This window comes from Hipposideros armiger, unplaced genomic scaffold (genome assembly GCF_001890085.2).
Source record: "Hipposideros armiger isolate ML-2016 unplaced genomic scaffold, ASM189008v1 scaffold_880, whole genome shotgun sequence".
NCBI lineage: Eukaryota > Metazoa > Chordata > Mammalia > Chiroptera > Hipposideridae > Hipposideros > Hipposideros armiger.
The window spans coordinates 360,495-368,446 of record NW_017732230.1 but is presented as its reverse complement, the minus strand read 5'-3'; the positions used below and the strand labels follow the sequence as shown (position 1 = coordinate 368,446).

General features: G+C 44.4%; 1 protein-coding gene across 2 annotated transcripts in view; it reads right to left on the bottom strand.

Moving 5' to 3' along the window:
- Window positions 1-7,952, bottom strand: part of TTLL11 (tubulin tyrosine ligase like 11) — a 236,945-nt gene that overhangs the window by 221,700 nt on the left and 7,293 nt on the right. The window lies entirely within an intron of this gene.

Below are 7,952 nucleotides of genomic sequence, written 5' to 3'. Positions count from 1 at the left end.
GCACATTCTAATGGAATAATGTTGCATAGACTCTTCAAACAACAGTCCTTAGTGACCAGCTGAAGCTCATTAAACTGTCACCCAGCAGGGACCATTTGCCTAGACACAGAGCACTTCTTCCGAGAAAAGTGTCTTAGGAGTAAGAAGTTTTCACAGTTAGAACATACCATTAGAGGAACATCTTTGCAGCCTGCCTTGAGAGTCACAAAGTCATTTCTGAGAAAATGTCAAAAAATCCAGAAAGATAGTAAAGCATTGTGTAGGCAATTTCAAATAGAGCCTAAGATTCCTTAAGAAGTAAACAAGTGTACAGGCTAAAGAAAGCTATGTTATCATGGAAAATAAACCCAGCCAAAATCTAAAGTCTTGCAGGGGCTTACAAACAGCTGGCCCTCTATTTCTGGCTTGAACTTTGCAATGCCAGAGACAGAATGAGTTCACTGCCTGGAATCCTTTATGTCATTTCATATAGGGATTTAGAAAATAGTCACTTTGAAGGTAGCCCAGAAAAAATAGCACTAGAACCATTACTGATTACACAGTTCAATTCAATTAATATTTGCTCAATACCTTCTTGTGCCAGGCACTGACAGACCCAAAGATAAATAAGATAAGCTCCCTGCTACTGAATATCTTATAGTTTAGGGGAAGAGACAAGCCATCTCTATGAATAACCTTCACCATCCAGCACCATCGTGTCCCAGGTAGCACCATCTCTCTCCTGAGGCCTACAATGGCATCCTAACTTACCCCTGCCTCCACACTAGAACCCTCTCTAAGCCAGTTTCCATAGGGCAGCCAGAGTGATCTTTTTAAAAGGCAAGTGTAATTATCTTTTTCCCTGGACATAGGCAGTTGTCCAGCCTCTGCATGTGGTCTGGGCCCTGAATGCCTGCTGGCAAGGCAAGCATCAGATTGGAAACTCCTAGATCAAGCCAGACCCTCCATAAGGCCATATCCTCAGTGGGTGAACTAAACCAATAACAACAATGAACCTGCCTTGTCTTGGCATTGGCTCAGGAAAAGGAAAATAGAAGGGGAAAAGTGTCCCCTCAGAATGCCTAACTATGGCACCTTCCTGATGCAAGTCTGGAGTCAGAATTCAACTTTACCTATAGCCTAAAAAGCCTAAGACCGAAAATTTCGTTTTAAGTATTCTGGATTAGTAGAGCCCTCTGAGGCATCTGCACAATATGAAAATTCCTACTTTAAACCCAAGCCTCAACGAATTCCCAGTGATGAAAGTTCCCAGGAACATGAGCTCACTATCAAAAAAGGTCGAGCAAACATCTAAAACAGAATTTCAGGTAGAGAGAAGAGGAAGATTGGGTGAGAGGCAATACTGAAAGAATTTTCCACAACTGACAAACGCCAGAAAACCTCAGAGAGAAGTGTCCCAACAAATCTCAAGAAGAGTAAATAAAAAGAAATCCTGAACTTGAAAATCATAACACTGAAGACATCTAAGACAAAGATTTTAAATGCAGTCAGAAAGAAAAAGACACTTTCCCAGCAAACTAAAAAAGCTAACTGACAGCTAACTTCTCAACAGCAAAAATAGAAGTGAGTCAACAGTGGCATGTCCTCAAAGTGCTGAGATCATCTAACTATCAATTTAGCATTGAATGTGCAACAACACTATCTTTCAACAATGAGGGCAAAATGAAGGTAATTTTGTACAAGTGAAAACTGATAGTTTATTACAAATAGAACTTCTAAAAGATTACTTCGAGGAGAAAGGAATGATCCCAGAAGAAAGGTATGAGTTGTAAAACAGAATAATAAACAAAGAAAATGGTAAGCATGTGGGTAAATCTAAAATACTCTGAGACTGGGCCGGCCAAGTGGCGTGTTGGTTAAGANTCTTCTAAAGTCTTACATGTGACACCCAAGGAGGCATCACAGCTCATTCTCCATTAACTAGCTCATTACTTACCAGCAAAGGCCTCAGGATAGATTCAAAACTATCTGCAAGGAGGGCCAGAAAAGTGTCTCTGAGGGGCAGAGAAGCAGAGGCGAGGGAAGAGGGCAAGCAAAAGGGAAAGAAATGCGAGGGTGGTAGAAAGGCCAGCAGCAGGACGCCGGGCTTAGGGCGGTAAGGACATGCCAGCCTTCGCTGGCTGTGTGTGTAGCACCGCACCAGGACCTGGGGCAGACAGATGAGCTCCTGCCTTCGGGGAGTGTTCAGTCTAAACTGGCACAGGTTGCTGACCTCCGCACCATTCGCTCATTGCACAGAAATATTAATAAGTCATTGTTTGTCCCATGGAGGGAACAGACTGCACAGGGGAGGCAGAGGTATGGGAAAGGGGTAGGCACCATGAGAACAGACCTGGGCTAGGATTCTACTCCACCTCCGTGGCTGGTGTCCTGGGCGCTCCCCTTCCCTCCCTACAGAACGCACAGCACCGTCTCCACAAGTACTAAGAAGGCCAAGGCCAAAGCTTCGAACCTATGCCGGCTCAGCCTGACCCCTTGATGGTTTGGTCCCGTCCCTTTCACCCTGGAGGAGAGCCTTGCATGTGAACAGTCTCCTTATTCTTTTGCTTCCACATGGTCTGAATTTGATTTACCTCTGCGCCTCCCTCCTCAATGAGGTTGAAATATATCATTGGTTACTTAATGGCCCATCAAGCAACGAGGCCTTTATTAAACAGCAGCGTGATCCCCAGGCGATGCGAATGCCAGTGGCCCACAAATCTCTCCCCACTGCGTTGGTGAGGACAGCTTTCAGCTGCCCCCTAGGCCTCCATTTCTCTCTGCCTGAAAGGAGGCTCAGGGAAGGGGGCACCATGGCCTGGAGGGACACACTAGGTGGCCTGAGACCCCTCTCTCATTAGAAAGGAGGACAGTGGTCCCTGGGGAGATGAGACACCAGGAGCCAGTTCTCTCCCAGCACAGCCACCAATCCCGCCCTGCAGGATGCATCCAGGAGACTGCACTTGACCTGACATCAACAAAGACCTGGGTTTGAGTCCTTTGGTCAGTCCTGGCCCTGGTTACCTCGTCTATAAGGTAGAGTTAATGAGATGTACCCTACTTGCCTCCGAGAGTAGCTGGCTAGTAAAGTGACAGTAGCTCTGCTGTCATTCTGCAATGAGGGCTGCGATCCTACCTTGCTGGTCTCTGCAGGTTGACGCAAAGTATCATTTCAGTGCTGACTACACCCCAGTCATTCATTGGTCAGATGCTGTAAATTGACCAAGAAGGGTCTCTCCCCACCCTCAAGGTTTTCCCTCATTCACCACCCAACCCCTAAAACACCTTCCACAGCACAGCCAGAGGGGTCTTTCTATACAAATTTGATTTCTGGCACGCACGCACACACACACACACACACACACACACACACACACACACACACACACCCCTCAGTTTGCAGTTCAGACCTTTATGACTGGGATCTTGCCTATCTCTCAGGTCGCATCATCCATCGCTCTCCCCTCCTCAAATTCTGTATTCCTGCCCAAGTAAAATGTTTGCAGTCCCTGCAATTCTCTGTGCTCTACCTGGCCACCATGATGCCTTGCATGCTGAGCCCTGTCTGAATATCTGTCCTGCCTCCACCCCTGGAAACCTTGCTCACTCCTCTCTTTCTTGCAGACTCAGCGTGGAGGCCCCTGCTACAGGGCGCCCTCACTGAGCCCTGAGCCTTGGGTCAGCTGCCACTCATCTCCCTCCCTTTAACACCGCCCTCCCTCCCCTGGATCATAATAACTAGCGAGTGAGCTCTCTGGCTCACCNGCTGATACAAAACCAGAATGCAGAAAGCTCCCAAAATTGAAGCTATTTACAATAAGAGAGGACATATGTCCGTATAACACGGAAAAGAGTTCTAGAAATTACAACACCTGCTTAAAAAAATTTTTTTAATTTGTAGTATTTATAGACCATGAATATGATACCTTGGAATTTTGTCTTTTGAAGGACTGTACAGTGCTTGTGTGGATTCACAAAGCTATTACACGTATTGTATTGTTCAAACAACAGCGGTAAGTAGAGAATTGTGATTTTTATGGTATGACAAGCTTAAGTTCCAAAGGAAAACTTCTGGTGGACTAAACATTAAAATCACATGTCTGTTGAAGAATTATTTCATGGAGTAGGATAAAAACCATCCTTAAATATAAATGCCACTTTCAAAAAACAGAAAGCCAATTGCAAGGACTATCATTAAAACGAGAAAAGGAGGGAATGTCAAACTATCCAGTTTTTCATTGTATGTTCTGCCTTCTTCCAGGAGTTGGAGACACAGCGGTTCATACAGCAGGCTCACACCCCACAGGGGAGCAAGGCAGCCCGGCCTGTCCAATGGCACCGGGCTCGCGTGTCCCCTGCGGGAGGCGACGAGACAGGACCTGGAAGGTGCAGGCACCAATGCTCCCTCTGCCAACCAGGATACATTTCAATGTGTTTTATTTTAAGTCCTATTTGCAATATCGCTCTCCTGGCTCTGAGCAACTCCACTGTCATTTGAGAGTTATGAGTCAGAGGAGGAACGGGAGGGTGAAGGTGTGAGAACCATAAAACACACTGAAAAGTGGGCTTTGGGACAAGACAGACTACTGTTTGAACCCTGGTTCTCTCACTTACTTGCTGTGCCCACCTCAGTTTTTTTCAACTGTTATCTGGGGATGATAATAGTAGAATAACTGTTTGCAGGGTGGATTTTTGCAAAGGGTTAGCAAAGATGGTACAGGATTGTATACTGGCCACAAGCANTTATATCTTTTCATGCTGGCAGCAAACTACTCCATGAGGTCTGGCTGCATTATGCCCATTCCATTCTATAGATAAACTGAGCCTCAGAGTAAACTTGGCCCAGTGTTACACAGTAAGTTGTTTGACCTCCGAAGCCCAGGCTTCCATCCACCATACTACACTGCATCTCAGATCATGGAGGCCTCACATGGGGCCTTCATAAAGAGCCTAAACTTTATTCTTCAGGCAGATCTTCAAGTTAACCCCTCAAAAAACAAAACTCACTCTTATGATGCAAGTTTGGAATGCTGTTACAGCTGCCACTGCTTTGTGCCACCAGGACAGGATTCCATTAGATAACAGGTGTCCAAGCAGTCCATGCACCAGTAACAGACGATACCGCGATGCAGAATTAACAACAGGGGGCGCTGGGCTGATTTGAGTTCCTGAAGCATATTTCCAACAGGAGACAAGTACTGTTCAAGGATGAGAACTGGATAAGCATGTGGCATTTTTTTCAACAGCTTTATTGAAATATGATTCACAGACCATACAATTCGCCCATGGAAAGTGTACAATTCAACAGTTTTTCGTATAGTCATAGAGTCGTCATTGGCCCGGATAATCTCATTCTCCTCTTTCCACCCTCACGGTAGGTAGCATTGCATGGCCCCAGCCCCTCTGAAGTTAGCCATGCGTGTAACTTGCTTTGGGCAATGAAACGTGAGCAGCCACACTTCCAGGTAGAAGTCTTGAGAGACACAATTTGCTACATGCCCTTCCTCTCAGTAACTCACTGAAGCTGGTGATGAGCTGGAAGCCTCAGTCTCCAATAACCAAGATTGATGAGAGCCCCCTGTCCCCCTACCCCTACCAACGCACATTGAACCCCTAAGTGTGAGCAAGCAATACACTTCTGTTAAGCCACTGATATTTTGTGGCTGCTTGTTACTATAGCCCAATTTAGTTACCCTGATCACTTACAGAAATAAGAAAAAAAATCTGGAAAGAAACCTACCAAACTATAATCCTGGTGCTACCTCTAAGGAGAATTGGGGGCGCGGGGGGGGAGGAGGAAAGGGAGGGCAATGGAGACTGGGCAGGGGAGATCTTTGCTTTTTGTTTTATATACTTGGGAACTGTATACATTTTTATAAGCAAATAATGTTTAGGGAAATTGAACAAAGGCATTTGTAAATAATCTAAGATGTCCAGGAAATTTTTCACTGTTGCTTTTTAAAATTCCAATAAAGCCCAGTTCTGACACAAAGAGAAATAAGATATCCCTATGAGCATAAAGAGCAAATATGAAAACTGGCCGTCGTAAGAATTCTAGGCAGATGGACTGAAGGACTTCTCAGAAAAGTAACACTACACCCAGGGATGACGGCACAGGAAACAAACTGCCCTTTTCTTCCAGCTCCATTAAGGATGAGAAGGTTTTACTCAGATGACACTGAAGCAGATGGAAAAAGAGAAGGCGCCATGAGAAATGCCTGCTAAGGACTTAGAAGGCATCTCTAAAAATTACTAGATAATGATTTAAACACATCCAGTGAAACAAACGTTTACACAAGTGGCAGCAGAGGCAGCCGTTAAGGCAAGGCATGACTTGANAGACACAATTTGCTACATGCCCTTCCTCTCAGTAACTCACTGAAGCTGGTGATGAGCTGGAAGCCTCAGTCTCCAATAACCAAGATTGATGAGAGCCCCCTGTCCCCCTACCCCTACCAACGCACATTGAACCCCTAAGTGTGAGCAAGCAATACACTTCTGTTAAGCCACTGATATTTTGTGGCTGCTTGTTACTATAGCCCAATTTAGTTACCCTGATCACTTACAGAAATAAGAAAAAAAATCTGGAAAGAAACCTACCAAACTATAATCCTGGTGCTACCTCTAAGGAGAATTGGGGGCGCGGGGGGAGGAGGAAAGGGAGGGCAATGGAGACTGGGCAGGGGAGATCTTTGCTTTTTGTTTTATATACTTGGGAACTGTATACATTTTTATAAGCAAATAATGTTTAGGGAAATTGAACAAAGGCATTTGTAAATAATCTAAGATGTCCAGGAAATTTTTCACTGTTGCTTTTTAAAATTCCAATAAAGCCCAGTTCTGACACAAAGAGAAATAAGATATCCCTATGAGCATAAAGAGCAAATATGAAAACTGGCCGTCGTAAGAATTCTAGGCAGATGGACTGAAGGACTTCTCGGAAAAGTAACACTACACCCAGGGATGACGGCACAGGAAACAAACTGCCCTTTTCTTCCAGCTCCATTAAGGATGAGAAGGTTTTACTCAGATGACATAGAAGCAGATGGAAAAAGAGAAGGCGCCATGAGAAATGCCTGCTAAGGACTTAGAAGGCATCTCTAAAAATTACTAGATAATGATTTAAACACATCCAGTGAAACAAACGTTTACACAAGTGGCAGCAGAGGCAGCCGTTAAGGCAAGGCATGACTTGACGTGATGTGGAGAGAGATGCTGGTCCATCCAGAATAGAGACACATGATCATTATTCTCTCCGGCTAAACAATAACCTCGGGGGAAGAATCTCAGGGACAATCCTCACTCCAGAGGAGCAACCACAAGGACAAGAGGGGTTCAAAACACATTCAAGGAATAGCAAGGTTATTTTCCTATTCATCCACCCATTTTCTGTTAAAAATTTAATGAAGATGTCATAGAAATTCATCAGCGGGTAAGCCAAACCAACAGGTAAGAATACCTTAAGCACCAGGCACTTTAAAATTTGTCTGATTTAATCCTCACAACAATCCTACCAAGTATTTTATACTTGTTCTTAGAGATGAGGGATCTTTGGCTCAGAGAGGTAAAGCAACTTGTCCAGGATCACAGAGCCAAGATTCAAGCCCACGTCCAGGGTCACTGGGGAGGGTGCCTAGGGATGTGAGTAAGGAGTAAAGAAATCAGCCCAGGAAATTGGCATCTTCCACGCAGCTCACCAGTACATTCACATACAACCACCTTAGTTCTCCCCATGAACTCGCTACCTTATTTATTTTATGAACACAGAAGTTAAGAAACTTACTGATGTCACTCAAATAACTAAAATAAGTTTCCATGGTGATGTATATAATTAATAAGCCAGAGTGTGAACTAGGCGCTGGTCCAGAATGGTGGCTTCTTAAAATTCAATTCAACTCACAAAACCTTAAAAGTATAATTGATTTAAAAAGAACTTTAAATCAGTGTTACTTAAAAATTTTTAAACCTAGATG